Source organism: Littorina saxatilis, unplaced genomic scaffold (assembly GCF_037325665.1).
Source record: "Littorina saxatilis isolate snail1 unplaced genomic scaffold, US_GU_Lsax_2.0 scaffold_445, whole genome shotgun sequence".
Taxonomy (NCBI): Eukaryota; Metazoa; Mollusca; class Gastropoda; order Littorinimorpha; family Littorinidae; genus Littorina; species Littorina saxatilis.
The window spans coordinates 984-16,085 of NW_027127784.1; the positions used below are offsets into that span (position 1 = coordinate 984).

General features: G+C 42.6%; 2 long non-coding RNA genes across 5 annotated transcripts; one reads left to right on the plus strand and one right to left on the minus strand.

Moving 5' to 3' along the window:
• Positions 1 to 1,911: 1,911 nt before the first annotated feature.
• On the plus strand, positions 1,912 to 5,104 carry LOC138956157 (uncharacterized). Of its 4 annotated transcripts, none has more exons than XR_011452519.1 (3): positions 1,912 to 1,982; positions 2,839 to 2,915; positions 4,909 to 5,104. It is a non-coding gene; the product is annotated as an uncharacterized lncRNA (long non-coding RNA). The 4 variants fall into 4 exon arrangements; XR_011452518.1 differs by lacking the exon at positions 1,912 to 1,982 and adding an exon at positions 1,999 to 2,159; XR_011452521.1 differs by lacking the exon at positions 1,912 to 1,982 and adding an exon at positions 2,405 to 2,425.
• Positions 3,510 to 12,972, minus strand: LOC138956159 (uncharacterized). The gene is made up of 2 exons (XR_011452522.1): positions 11,852 to 12,972; positions 3,510 to 4,987 (listed from the first exon to the last, which is right to left on the minus strand). It is a non-coding gene; the product is annotated as an uncharacterized lncRNA (long non-coding RNA).
• Positions 12,973 to 15,102: the final 2,130 nt, after the last annotated feature.

A 15,102-nucleotide genomic window follows, 5' to 3' on the forward strand; every position in this document is an offset into this window, starting at 1 on the left:
CGATGAGATATTTCAACACGTGCTCTCAGCGCGCAGCGCTGAATCGATTTTGGTTTTTGTGTTCATTTCACCATTATAAGTAACTCTTCCTTATCTTCTCATATTCTCCAGGTTTTCAGCGTTTACCTCCCTTCCTTCGTAATGGTGCACTATAGTGTGAGTGGAGCGTCTTCGGATATTCCCGGCGTTCTGTTACTGTTACTATTTTTAGAAGGTCAACGCAGTGTCCAGAACGTAAATTGGACCCGTAAATTATCCTCACTGTAAAAGTGCAAAGGTCGAATCAATTTATAGCCACGCGAAAAATACACTTTCATCTATCTCTCTATAGATACGGCTTCTCTGTGTTTTTGTGTGTGTGTGTGTGTGTGTGTGTGTGTCTCTATGTGAGCAACACCTGTGCATTGTTCAGTTCTGTTTGTGATGTGGTCTGGCGGCTTTTGTGTAAATTTATGTACTGGCCTTCCTTTTAGAAGCCATAACTTGCTCAGTCCTGTTTGAGTGGAGTTCGCCTCCAAAGGTGATTAACACGGTTACATTCGTCGACAAGGATGGGACTCGATATGGTCAGGAATGGCATTATGGCCACTGAATCATTTTCGTGCTGTTCCCATTCCACGAATCTGGGAGGGACCTAAGCTTGGCGGGTCCATTGTTCGGACCCGGCGAAGCCGGCGTACGGCTCTAAGTACTTCTTCCCGGCGAAGCCGGCTACCCGGCGAAGCGGGTATTCATTCTAGTACTCAATAAAGCACCACAAGTATGCTAAATAATTAAATCAAAATGAGTTTTTTGACGTCTGCTCTCCACCATTTGAAGATTAAAATTGGCCGTCATAGACTGGTTTTCGTCGCGAGCGTGCCGTTTTCATGACGACTCAAAACAATGGCGGATGGGATGGCCGCTTTGTGACAACAAGCCCACACGTTTCAGTAAGAAATCGACTCAAGGTGGTTCAGAAAGCAGCAGACTGACTGGGAACGACACAGAATCACGAGAAAGTCATGCTCGACGCACAAAATGCAAAGTTATCAACAGCAATCAGTGGGAAAGTTGGATTGAACTGCATGAGTGTTACCGTCGTGTGTCGGCTACCAGTAAGTTCGTCACACGGTAGATTCGTCACCTATGACGAAGTTACCGGCAGGGGTGGGCGGGTGTTTATGCTAAAGAGCTTATGCTTTCAGATGTTTGATTTGTGGGAGAGATTCAAGATTCACATTTTTTAGAGACAGAGAGGGAGAGAGAGAGAGGTTATTTGAAAACCCGAGATCAACTCATTGTGCAGTTCTCAACTGAGCAGTTTTCAGACGACACAGTCCGAGCGTTGTTATTTTAAAACCCGAGATATACTCATTGAGCAGTTCTCAACAGCCTGTAGTGAGAGAGAGAGAGAGAGAGAGAGAGAGAGAGAGAGAGAGAGAGAGAGAGAGAGAGAGAGAGAGAGAGAGACACGGACGTACATACACCCACATCCATGACACGCACGCACGCACACACACGACACACACACGCACGTACACACGCACTGACAAACACTCACACACACCATCGCACATACACACACACTCACTAAAACACACACACACACACGCACGTACACACGCACAAACACTCACACACACCATCGCACACACACACACACTCACTAACACACACACACACACGACTTCAACCTCACTGTCAAGGAGGTAGAGAAACTCAATGTGAGCAGAGCAGAGCAGGTGGAAGGAGGTGGGAGAGAGAGAGAGAGAGACAGAGAGAGAGAGAGAGAGAGAGAGAGAGAGAGAGAGAGAGAGAGAGAGAGAGAGAAAAAAAGAGAGAGAGAGAGAGAGCCGCGCTCGGACTACTGTGGCGAAGTTACTGTGGCGAAGTTACCGGGACCGGTGACGAATCTACCGTGTGACGAACTTACTGGTAGCCCGTGTGGCGGTGTGCGCTGACTACCCACGACGCAGAGCTCTCTCATGCTGCCGGGATTTGTCAGTAAAGCAAGTGTTGTGTAGACTTTGGACAGACCTAGACAAATGTTGCTGCCGTTTTTGTCTGTGTGTCTGCTGGTGTGTTGAGCGAATGAAGCATCCATCAAGCGAGTGCACGAACGTGTAGTGTGCAGGGTCGATTGAGTCCAGTTTTGGTTTGAACACGGACACGCCACGGTGTGTGTGTGTGTGTCTGTGCACTGCACAGGAGCTTGTATCAAAGTGCCGGTCGATCATTATTTACTCCTTCATCCCTACAGTCTTCTTACAACTACATACTACGCATTCGCTAGCCTAGTAAGGGCGTACATGCAGGAGTAAATAATGATCAACTGGCGGTTGGGTACAAGCTCCTGTGGAGTGGTGCACTGTCTAGAGGAGACTGAGACAGACAGACAGAGTAGACCTGTAATCCCCCTAAAAATTGTTTTGAGATGGAAAAAGTAAGGTCAGTCAGCACAGTCTTTGGATGTAGTGCAACAGAAAATGTTATTTATAACTGACATTTTAAATTGTCAGCGGTATGAGTTTTTCTGTGCCTAAAGTTTTTAATGTTGTGATTTTGCAGGAAAAACTATGATTGAAGCTTATTGTAAGGCTTTGTGAAAGGGTAACTTTTTAACGAAGAACACATTCTTCCTTAGACGGCGTTCATTGAAGCAAACACTAAATGCAGCAGAATCTCATTCATCCTTTCTTTTTTAACTGCCATTTTTAAGTGTTGCTGTGCATGTTGAAAGCTTCATGTTCAGAACTGATGTTGCTGTAGAACTGTATGTAATTGGCCAGCCTTTGGTTTACACTTAGTGGTTTATATGTTGCTATAATTACTAAAACTATTTTTTTTAATTTTCAGGGGAAAAGCACCCGGACATCAAACATTCTTGCAATGTGTGGCAATAATGGTTTAAAATATTTCGGACAAAGCTCAAGGTGAGTTTAAATGTTCATAATTCTGATGTAAGTCAAGCTTATCTTTTATCTTGAGTAACTATCTCTGTCATGTCTCTCTCAGGCACAGAAAAGTTGCCATGAACCGATTCCTTGAGTGTGGCCAATTGTTCCTCATTTCAAGGTTCACTTGAGCTGCAGGCAATTTTGTTGAGTGATTAAAAGTTATGGATTCTTTAAAAAGGTGTACGTTTGAGGATAAGACACTGTCAAAGTTTTGAAACAGTATTTTTCTTCTTCATGGTTATAAAAAAACTGCAGCACCTGTGTTCAATTTCTGAAGATGCATTATTACTACAGTGGCACCCCCCTTTTACGACCTCAAACAATCTGAGAAAATCGAGTCTAAAAAAGGAACGAGTCTTAAAATGGGGGTAATTTTACAGAGGTTATGAACAGAAAATGTGAGAAAACAAGGTCTTAAAAAGAAGGGAGTTTTAAATTGGGGGGTCATAGAAGGGAGGTTCCACTGCATTAATCATGCCATGGAAATCATGATCAGTTTACAGATAAATACAATAACAATTAAAAGCAATTTGCAGCCCAGTGTCTTATTATTTGATCATATTCTGTCTATTTTTATCATTGCATCTTTGCTACAGAAATTCATGGTTACATCTTGACCAAAAGTCAATTATTATCAATAAACCAAACAACATGCGCACACAAAAACATACTCAATTGTCAAGAACAGTGTCTATTTTATTCCATGTAGATCTCAAATCCACAGGCACATATCCTCGCTGCACAGTTCAAAGGTGCTACACATGAAACTATTCTTGGAATTCGAGCACTTTTCAACCTCTGTATATTTGTTTTGCACAAGTTTTACTAGACCTGTGAATTCAACGCATTAATCAATACACTTTCAGGACTCTTCCCCAGACTTTATTGCTCATGTCAGCTGTTTCCATGCACAAATAGTCACCCTGTATGTATCTTTCGCTTGATATGCAAGTGTCTAAACAGAAAGAAAAAACACTAAAAACCAAACACAAAAATTCATTCAGTGAGAGTGAATGTACACACATCCTAAAAAACACGAAATGAATAGTCATTCTGTCAGTCTTTGATACTGATCCAAGACATTGATGTGACGAAGAAAGGGGTAAGTTTATTTTAGAAAGCTAAAATCTTTCAGAGGGAAATGGTGTTATCAAACACTGGTCGTTTCACATGCTCCCTGGAAATCACTGAAAGCAGACCTCTTCAACTTCAGAAGACCCTCCCTCGTCTTCTTTTTGAGGGGCTATCTAGAGATACTCCAGTGCCGAGAGTATGAAATAAATAAATATATAGCTGTCTGTCAGCGTTCTCTAGAATGAAAATGTCTCTACAAGGTGCAGAACTGTGCACATAATAAAAAAAAACACCACACACACAACATATGTTCAAACACTGATCCAAATGTTGGGGGTGGGCGTTTACTAGGTACTAACGGCGCTTACAAGGTAGATTACAGTACATTAAAAAAGCAAAAAACAATATACATTATTTGTATTTTTGACCAAATTATGACATTTTACACAGACTGAGACAGTCAGTGTTCCTCAAGGTGAACAAGGACTGTCAAGGTGTGTGTAAAATGTCATATTTTGGTCAAAAATACAAATAACATTTATGTATCGATTGGTTCTGGTTAGAATTCCTTTTAATTGTTTTTTTAATGTACAAACATGCACTATTTTGTAGTCTCAGCTGGCCGTCTAATATGGAATGTGACAGAGCATGTGTAAACCAACCCACACAGAAACGCACTTTGTTTAACACCACAATGTACTCCAATGCAGGCAACAAGGAAGAAAGTCAGTGTACTGGCCAGTTGGATCTATAATGTCATTCCTATGACCCATACACAGCAACTGCACATGGCAACTCTTACACCTTCACCCGAATAGCCAATATCTTTCCTCAATATAACTCTGAATGATGCGTATCGTTTGGCTTTATTGATCTTTCCCTCTTCTCCTTCCAGGACCAGGGCATCTTCAATCTCTTCTTTGTGTGTGGGCCAGTAGGAGCCTGCTGTCATCAAGCACCAGTGCCTTGAAGTCCTGGAGCATAAACAGAAAATCACCCATCAGTGAAGACACTTAATTCAAACTTCGAAAAGGGTTGAAAAAATTAACCAAATGCAAGAAAAAGTGTGAAAATAAAGAGTTACAAAAGAGTGTTTGTAATCTATACTGTTCAAAAAAAGAAACGCATAGCTTGTAATATTTGGTTAATTTAGTTATATGGCTATAAGGATATCCACCAAACTGCAGAAAATGTTTATCTGGTCGTCGACCTTTCGTCCATTGCCACAAGTGAGCTCTGCACGTGACGCATGCGTTATCAGTGGCTACAATGTCAAAATTGCTCATTTGGCATGACAACTCGTCATGCTTCAGTGTAATCTCGTGAAACTCGGGGAATATTGAGCTCTCACCATGTCTTCCAAAACCCATAAAAGCGGATTGTTCGCCACAAAGAAATCAGACGACAATTCAGCGACGAAAGATGGCCCGATTGAGCAGAGAAGACCGCCAAATTGCATTGGGTCGTTTACAAGCAGGCCAAAGTCAAAGTGCAATCGCCAGGCACTTCCACGTGTCCCAGAGCACCATCTGTAGACTGTGGGTCAGGTTTCAAGCCACTGGCTCCGTTGCTGACTTGCCACGAGCGGGAAGACCAAGGGCGACAACTGCTGCTCACGACCGCTTCATACGGCTCCGCCACCTCCGGAATCGTTTCCTGTCGGCCTCATCTTCTGTCCAGGCTCTCCCCGGGCCACACCGATTATCGGACCAGACCGTGCGGAACCGCCTGCATGAAGCTGGTTTGAGAGCTCGCAGACCTCACAGAGGAGCTGTCCTCACCCGCCGCCATCGCCAGAACCGAGTGCAGTGGGGCAACCAGCACCTTCGCTGGACCGTCCGGAATCACTGGAGACACGTGTGGTTCAGCGACGAGTCCTACTTCCTGCTCCAGCGACATGATGGTCGGAGGAGGGTCTACCGGAGAGTAAACGAACGTTACGCGCCCAACTGTGTGGATGAGGCACCCGTTCATGGTGGTGGAGGCGTCATGGTGTGGGGGGCGATCAATACCGCTGGAAGGAGCACCCTGGTGCACGTCCAAGGGCGCATAACTGCCCAGCGATACGTGGAGGAAATTCTGCGCCCACACGCCCTTCCTCTTCTGGCTGACCAGGATGCCATATTCCAGCAGGACAACGCTCGCCCGCACACAGCACGACTCACCACCCAGTTCCTCACCGACCACCATGTTCAGGTGCTTCCCTGGCCATCCATGTCGCCAGACATGAACCCGATAGAACACCTCTGGGATGAATTGGACAGACGTGTGCGCAGGCGAGAAGAAGCGCCGGCAAATCACCGCGATCTATTGCAGGCACTTCAGGAGGAGTGGGACACCATCCCACAGCAAGATATCCGGCATCTGATCCAGTCCATGCCCAGAAGGTGCCGGGCAGTTGTTGCTGCTCAAGGCAGTCACACCCCCTACTGACTTGACAGCCTCGGCACCCAATCGTATTGATTGACTGATTGATTTGAAGATGCAAATGAACTGTGTGTGCATTCAACTGTGTCCATACCAAATTTCAAACAAATAATCTAAATATTGGATTTTCTGTTAATTTTTTCGAAAAATAAAACAAATTTGGCAAGTAGCAACTATGCGTTTCTTTTTTTGAACAGTATATTCATGTACGTAATGGATTGCAAGTGTGAGTAAAAGGTGGTGGTGGGTGGGAGAGGGGGGATGGGATATACCTGTGGGCATTGGCTTTCCAGATTTTTAGCGTTCTGACACACTTAGCATTCTGAAAATGTGACGTGTTCTAGTGCTCCTGACGAGCAAAAGTGTCAGTTACACATCTTTAGCTACTTGGAATGAATGTCCAGTTTACCATTGCATTGTACAGTGAAACCCTAACTTTGCCCCCCCCCCCCTCCCCCCTTTAAAAAAACAACAACAACATTTGTCTTAAAAGACACTACTTTCTCAGATTCCTGTTTATAACCTCTATTCTAAGACATTCTGCTTTTTTTTGATTGAGTTTGCTGTATATATATACATATGGGTGCGTCTCAGAATCTCGTCCTCTGTTTGTGACATTATCACCAAAAGTAAAATCTTCCCAGAAAACTTTGATAATACTATTTACACACTTCTCAGGGTGTACCTTTTCAGTTTAAACAAGAAAAAATATAACATTGCCTTTTGTTTGCCATATATTGAGCATTATTTGGACCATGTGTGCAAAATCACCCGTGTAACATGGAAACAATAAAAGACAAAACAACTGCATTTATAAGGCTGAAAACGACTTTTATTCAGTTATTATTGTTGAATCACAAGCCATTATAGAGTTCAATATAAAATGACTACATGCAAACAACAAAATAATGTTTTTTTCAAAGTTCCATGCATTCGTCAAAATTTCAATACAAAAATGAAAATTAATTAATGATATCCTGATCAGAACATGTTGATACATGACATTCATTCAGTCTTATTGACATTTAACCTTCACAATAGCATATATAAAAAGATTTGTTGCTCAAAGACAAAATGCTAGAAAGTTATCCCAAAAGAATGCAAAATGGTCACCGATGTAACATGGAAACATCACTTTTGTAACAAAGAAACGGTTATGCTTTTTCCCACAAACTTTACTAAATGAAGCTGATTTTGCAACCAGATTCTTCTTAGGTAAAATGCCGAACACTAAAACAGGAACAGAAAGAAAAAAAGCTGGACAAAATCAAGCAAACTTTGCCCCAAAAAAGAAAAACATTAATGAAAAGTTCATCACCGACGTAACTCGGAAACGAACAACCAGACATGTATTATAAGGTTTGACATGAAGAATGCAAATGTTCAAAAGTGGTTCATTCAATTGTTAAGACAATAAACCAAAGGCATTGGTAACATATAGAACAGTTGCCACTTGCAGTTAATTAGTTTATTTTAAAAGAAATAATGCGCCCCCTGGCATTGAAGGTGGGGTCACGAATCATGGTTGCATCAGATGTAGGGACTAAGGAAATATCATCGATCCCTGGAAAGCAATAGTAGTTCCCCTCCGGTTTCCTTCGAAGGAACGTTACCACCAGTTCATCAGGTCGAATCTCTTGCACCTTAAACATGCAAGTACCTGCGATTTCAACTAAAGATTGATGCAATATGTGTACTAGTTTCACTAACATGAATTTGTTTAATGTCTATCAAGATTTTGATGCATCCACATTCACTGGCTAAAAACAAAATAAAGTAACTATTTTGTTCAGACTTACCATTCCATTGAACATACAACTTTTACAATTAAAGAAAACATTGACACTTACTGTTCCTTTAAATGGATTTCGGAAATTTAATTTTGATCATAATTTTTTATATTTTTAATTTTTAGAGCTTGTTTTTAATCCAAATATAACATATTTATATGTTTTTGGAATCAGGAAATGATGTAAAATAAGATGAACGTAAATGTGGATCGTTTTATATAAAAAAAAATTATTACAATTTTCAGATTTTTAATGGCCAAAGTCATTAATTAATTTTTAAGCCACCAAGCTGAAATGCAATACCGAAGTCCGGCCTTTGTCGAAGATTGCTTTACAAAAATTTCAATCAATTTAATTGAAAAATGAGGGTGTGACAGTGCCGCCTCAACTTTTACAAAAAGCCGGATATGACGTCATCAAAAGTATTTGTCGAAAAAAAGAAAAAAACGTCCGGGGATATCATACCCAGGAACTGTCATGTCAAATTTCATAAAGATCGGTCAAGTAGTTTAGTCTGAATCGCTCTACACACACACACGCACAGACAGACACACACACACACACACATACACCACGACCCTCGTTTCGATTCCCCCTCTATGTTAAAACATTTAGTCAAGTTTTGACTAGGTGAAATCGAAAGAAAAACTATTATTAACAAATGTTTAGCCTAATTTTTCACTTCATAGAATATCATAGCAGCAAAAACTCACCTTTTCTCAAGAACCTTGGGTGTTGATCACTGTCGTAACAAAATCACAGACTTCGGAAACATTCTCGAAATCTTTCTTCGCTGCTGGAAGCTGAACTATTTCTCTCTGTAACTGCGCATGCGTAGTCACCCGCACTTCTAAGTCACTACGCGCAAAATAGTTCTAATCTTTCTTCAAAACTCTGAACATTATTTGCAAAACCGTTCACCATCGTAACTGAATTTTGAAGAAGCATGTCATATTGCGCAACTTTCAACTTAGTTTGCAGATGCAATTTTGAGAAAATAATACTTAAATAACATTTAGCTTAGCGATTTTCTATGCCCTTTCATGTCAAGATCGTGTTGAAGATGAATATGCAAATTCTAAAGTTCAAATTTAGGACTTGTTGCTGTTGCACGCGTGTGGAAACCTATGTTACGACAGTGATGGCAAACTTTCAAGCGATTAATTTCGTTTAAAAAAAACAATTCTGTGGACAAAATAACATTTCAACTGTCAAGTACACTTAAACCAAACACACATAACAAGAATAGCAGTCCTTGGACATTCTAAACGATTCTTGTAGTGAGGTGCAAAACTAGTTGATGGTTCATGTCACAGATCAGACCTCCATTTTTCACGCATCCAATCATTTCTTTCGCAAAACAACCTTCATAATAATCATGCAAAATACTCAGTTTTGTTTGTACTATTTCTTTATTCATTTTACTTCTCAAAAATACCAATATCATGATTTAAAATTCAGTATGTTTCAATTGTGGGCTAATTTGATTATGGCACACACAAAAGGTTCAGTTTCTGAGACGCACCCACATATATCTTAAAAGGGCTCCACTGTATCTGTAAATTTTTTCTCTACAAGAGGTAATTTTTGTAGCTGCATCTGTCAAGTGCTCAACCGCAAAAAGGTCAATTTGATATAATTATTCAATACTGATGTTTCAAGCTAAGCAGAACTGCTGTTTGACATGTGGTTGGAAAATGTGCTTCAGGGATTGTCTTGTTTAAAAAAAAAATTGAACAGGAAGGCAGACATCTATTTGAACTGCAAAGCAGACACAATTCAAAAACAGGTCTACACATCATTATTATGACTTCCTACATAACAGCATGATCATGGAATCTGTTAGCCAATGTGTCAGATCATAACGATCATTATGGAGGCAGAAATGATCCCCTCAATCTGTAAAATATCCTTCTTTACAAACAGCATACAGGTGTAGCTAAAACAGAATTCATATTACAGTGGAACCCCCTTTTACGATATCCCAAAATCTGATAAAATCAGGTATTAAAAAGCAGGAAGTCTTAAAATGAAGGTGAATTTTCATAGGTTATGACCAGAAAATATGAAAAGCAAGGTCTAAATATAGGGGAGATCTTGAATTGTAAAGGTTTTTAAAAGGGGGGGTTCACGGTACAGCACCCTAATTGTGAGGACTGTTCATTTATTTCCCTTTGTGAGACACTAAAAGGTTGTGGGTACTGAAATATAACTGCACAAAATATCTTGACAAAATCTGGATGCTGAAGCTGAATTTTCATTTGTTTTCAATATTTTTTGAAACCAGGAAATACACACATTCCCTAGAATGAAAAAAAAGCACTGGTAATGTAATTTGTGACCGAGACCTAAAAACATCACCGTTAGTCATTATTTAGTATACCCTGTAACAAAGTCTTCGACCTCACAAATCTTGCAGAACAAGAAGGGCAAAGCCCATACGACTCACATGCTTTACACATTTTTCCTACCAAAATACATGTGACCTTGACCCAAGGTCAAGGTCATCCAAGGTCATGCAACACAAAGCTGTTAATTCAAGACACAGGAAGTACAATGGTGCTTATTGGCTCTTTCTACCATGAGATATGGTAACTTTTAATGGTTCACTACCTTATTTTGGTCACATTTCATAAGGGTCAAAGTGACCTTGACCTTGATCATATGTGACCAAATGTGTCTCATGATGAAAGCATAACATGTGCCCCACATAATTTTTAAGTTTGAAACAGTTATCTTCCATAGTTCAGGGTCAAGGTCACTTCAAAATATGTATACAATCCAACTTTGAAGAGCTCCTGTGACCTTGACCTTGAAGCAAGGTAAACCAAACTGGTATCAAAAGATGGGGCTTACTTTGCCCTATATATCATATATAGGTGAGGTATTGAATCTCAAAAACTTCAGAGAAAATGGGAAAAATGTGAAAAATAGCTGTTTTTTAGGCAACATTTATGGCCCCTGCGACCTTGACCTTGAAGCAAGGTCAAGATGCTATGTATGTTTTTTGGGGCCTTGTCATCATACACCATCTTGCCAAATTTGGTACTGATAGACTGAATAGTGTCCAAGAAATATCCAACGTTAAAGTTTTCCGGACGGACGGACGGACGGACGTCCGGACGTCCGGACGTCCGGACGTCCGGACGGACGGACGGACGGACGGACGACTCGGGTGAGTACATAGACTCACTTTTGCTTCGCATGTGAGTCAATAAAAAGGTACTTACTCGAATGATTGAGTTTGGAGGAGGCGTGGGGGTTGAGGGGGGGAAGCAGTGAGAGAAAGTACTTATAACTATAGTCCTGATTCACCTTCAAATTGGTTTTTGGGCCACCCAGACCACTATTTACACCCCCACTTACACACAATTTTACTTATTTTCTGCACACATTACATTCCTAAAACACACACATCCACACATAACAAATACACAACACGCACTGATTTTCTTGACATTGTTCAGTTGGATGAATGTAATTTCTTCATTTTCTGTGATAGCACTCTATTGGAATTCACAAAATTACCCTTGGCTCTAACATCATAAGTCTTTTTCTTTTAACTCCTGCACACAAAGAAAGTATCTATTAATATTATAAGTATAACTAGTCCTCACTTACCTTCAAATTGTTATTCGGATCAGCCTTCCCCTTGCCCAGCAAACCAATTTCAGTTTGAGAAGACTTGGACCAGTCCTTGCCTCTGCATTAGCTCACACCTCTGCTAATTCCTCTCCCTATCCTGCCTCGATGTGCACTTTTCTCTTGAAGTTGAACGAGCAGCCTGTCCGCTTGTTGTTTTGAATGTAAAACTTCCATAGCCTGAAAATAAAGACAAATGCTTGAAAAGAATACACTATATATTAATCAATCTCCCTTACAGTTAATGAGTTATTTGTAGCAAACTTCAATCATAATCAGGAAAAGCTCACTTGAGTTTTGACAGCTGGCACACAACGTTCACGCACACAACAGTGTAGTTTGCACTCTTTTTTTCACGTGTATACAAAAATACAATTTATATGTGATTATATCACAAGCATAATACACACACACACACACACACACAAACATAATCACACTCATGCACACAGTGACACACACACACAGTCACATTCATGCACACACTGTGACACAGTGACACACACACACAGTGATACAAGTCTCACACACACACACACACCACACACACACACACACACACACACACACACACACACACACACACACACAACAAATGCACAAGACACTGATATCCTCGACATTGTTCAGAGGGATAAGTATAATTTCTTCTCTTTTGGGTTACTATTATGAGAAAAGACAATTTTCAGAGCTCTCTATTTGTCTGAAACATGAAGAATGCGCTTTGCTTCGAACTCTCGCACGTTTACTGTTCCCTGTGTTCGATCAGTGACATGAATTGAATTTGAAACAAATGCATAAGCTTATAGGTAAAAGCGCAACTTTAGAGACATATATTTGAAATGATCACCAACAGGCAACACATATGTCCAAGATAATCTGAATGAGTACTGCTCCTAAACAAAGTACGAGTATGATCTTCGTCAGGGCGAATCATTTTGAGTGCTACAGGGCTTTTTGACTCGCATCGATCGATTCATTTGCAGTCCTGCTGAGAGCAACTTGTACACTGATACTGACTTGTCCTATTGAAAGCTTTATTTCCTGTCAGACAACGTTAACACTTACCTTTTCACTTTCAGACTACAATGATCGCAGGAAGACACAGCGGCGGCTGCGCCACAGCTACTGGAAATACCTCAACAACATCTTCACAGGTGAAGATGACCCGGAAAGAGCTGGAAAGAACAAGCGTTTCTGGACGTATATATGAAGAACCAGAAATCTACCGGCACCGGTGTTGCACCTCTGAAGAAGGATGGCCAGCTGACGTCCGACCCAATAGCACAGGCGGAGGTCCTCAACGCACAGTTCCAGTCAGTGTTTGGCGACGGCGCTGCGTTCAGTGAGGAAGAGTTTGAGGCCAGGACTGGCGTGCCGGTCTGGGCATCGAGCACTCCTCCCATGGATGAGATCCACATTACAGCGCATGGCGTCCAGAAACTAATGGCGAACTTAAATCCAAACAAGGCGACAGGACCTGATGGGATTAGCCCACGGGTTCTCAAAGAACTGGCAAAGGAGCTGGCACCAGGCCTCACCGCCGTCTTCCAGTCATCACTTACCACCGGCTCAGTTCCAGCTGACTGGAAGGACGCGCACGTCACTCCGATCTTCAAAAAGGGAGAGAAGTACAATCCAGCCAATTACAGGCCGGTGTCTCTCACCTGCGTGGCGTGCAAGCTCATGGAGCACATCGTGGTGAGCGCCATGCTGCAACATTTTGACAACAACGACGTCCTCGACGATAATCAACACGGCTTTCGTCGAAGCCGGTCCTGCGAGACTCAGCTCCTAGACTTCACTGAAGAGCTCACGAGCAACCTGGAGGGTGGGAAGCAGACGGACGTGTTGATCATGGATCTGGCGAAAGCATTTGATCGCGTCAACCACAGCCTGCTTACCCACAAACTCCGAAACTTCGGTGTCCGAGGGGCTGTACTTGCCTGGATCGAGAACTTTCTCCATCAAAGACGTCAGGCCGTGGTGGTGAACGGCAGTCGCTCCTCGTTTGGCAGCGTCCGCTCAGGGGTGCCGCAGGGCTCGGTGCTGGGGCCGACGCTATTCTTAGCGTACATTAACGACCTCCCGGAGAGACTGACCTCACTAGCGCGCCTGTTTGCGGATGACACTGCAGTGTACAGGGTGGTGACTAGCGTAAATAACCAGGCCCAGCTACAACAAGACCTCCATCGCCTAGCCGAGTGGGAGAAGAACTGGGACATGCAGTTCCACCCTGCAAAGTGCAACACCCTGCCTGTTACGAGGAGCAGACGCCCACTACAGCCCTCTTACCAGCTCCACGGGCATACGCTGGAGACAGTGAAGGCGGTCAAGTACCTAGGTGTGACCATTCAGAGTGACCTGTGCTGGGACGACCACATCAACAACATCGTCAGCAAGGCAAACAAGACCCTGGGGTTCCTGCGGCGCAATCTGAAGATCTCATCAAGATCCGTGAAAGAGCAGGCGTACAAGGCCTTTGTCAGGCCTATCCTGGAGTACGCCTCGTCAGTATGGGACCCGCACACCCAGAAGAACATCGACAAGCTGGAGGCCGTCCAGAGACGAGCTGCCCGATTCGTCTGCAACCGCTACCACAACACGTCAAGTGTCAGCCGGATGCTGGACTCCCTTGGGTGGCAGTCTCTGGAGGAGCGCAGGAAGCTTGCCCGCCTATCGATGCTCTAGCTCTACAAGATCACGAACAGCATCGTCCACTGTCCGGGCATCAAGTCGAAGCTGGCCCCCTTACCACCACGCCAGCGAAGAGGCCATTGCCAGCAGTTCGGCCTCATCACCTGCCGCACTCAGTATCGGAGTGCCGCTTTTCTACCCAGCACAGTGAAGGACTGGAACTCTCTACCAGCAGCTGTCGTCGAGGCCCGCACTGTCGACACCTTTGTGTCGCGCGCCTCGCACTAAATCAGCAGCCACTGTGACTCATGTCCCCTCCCCCCCATACTCCCCAACCTGTGAATTTTAATGGACTTTGGATGCTGGAAACGCTACTTTATTGGACTTGCGCAACATCCCATCAAGTGCCGAAATAATCACTACTGTTGATTGTGGGCAGTAATGGAAAGACAAGACAAGACAAGACACCATTGTTGACACATTTGACAAGGGAAATCACCCAACCATTACAAGAGTGCTCTTTCCTTGGATTCTGTTACGACAATTAATTAGCTATCAAAACTGTTGAATTTGCAAAGTTAAGTTATTCCTCA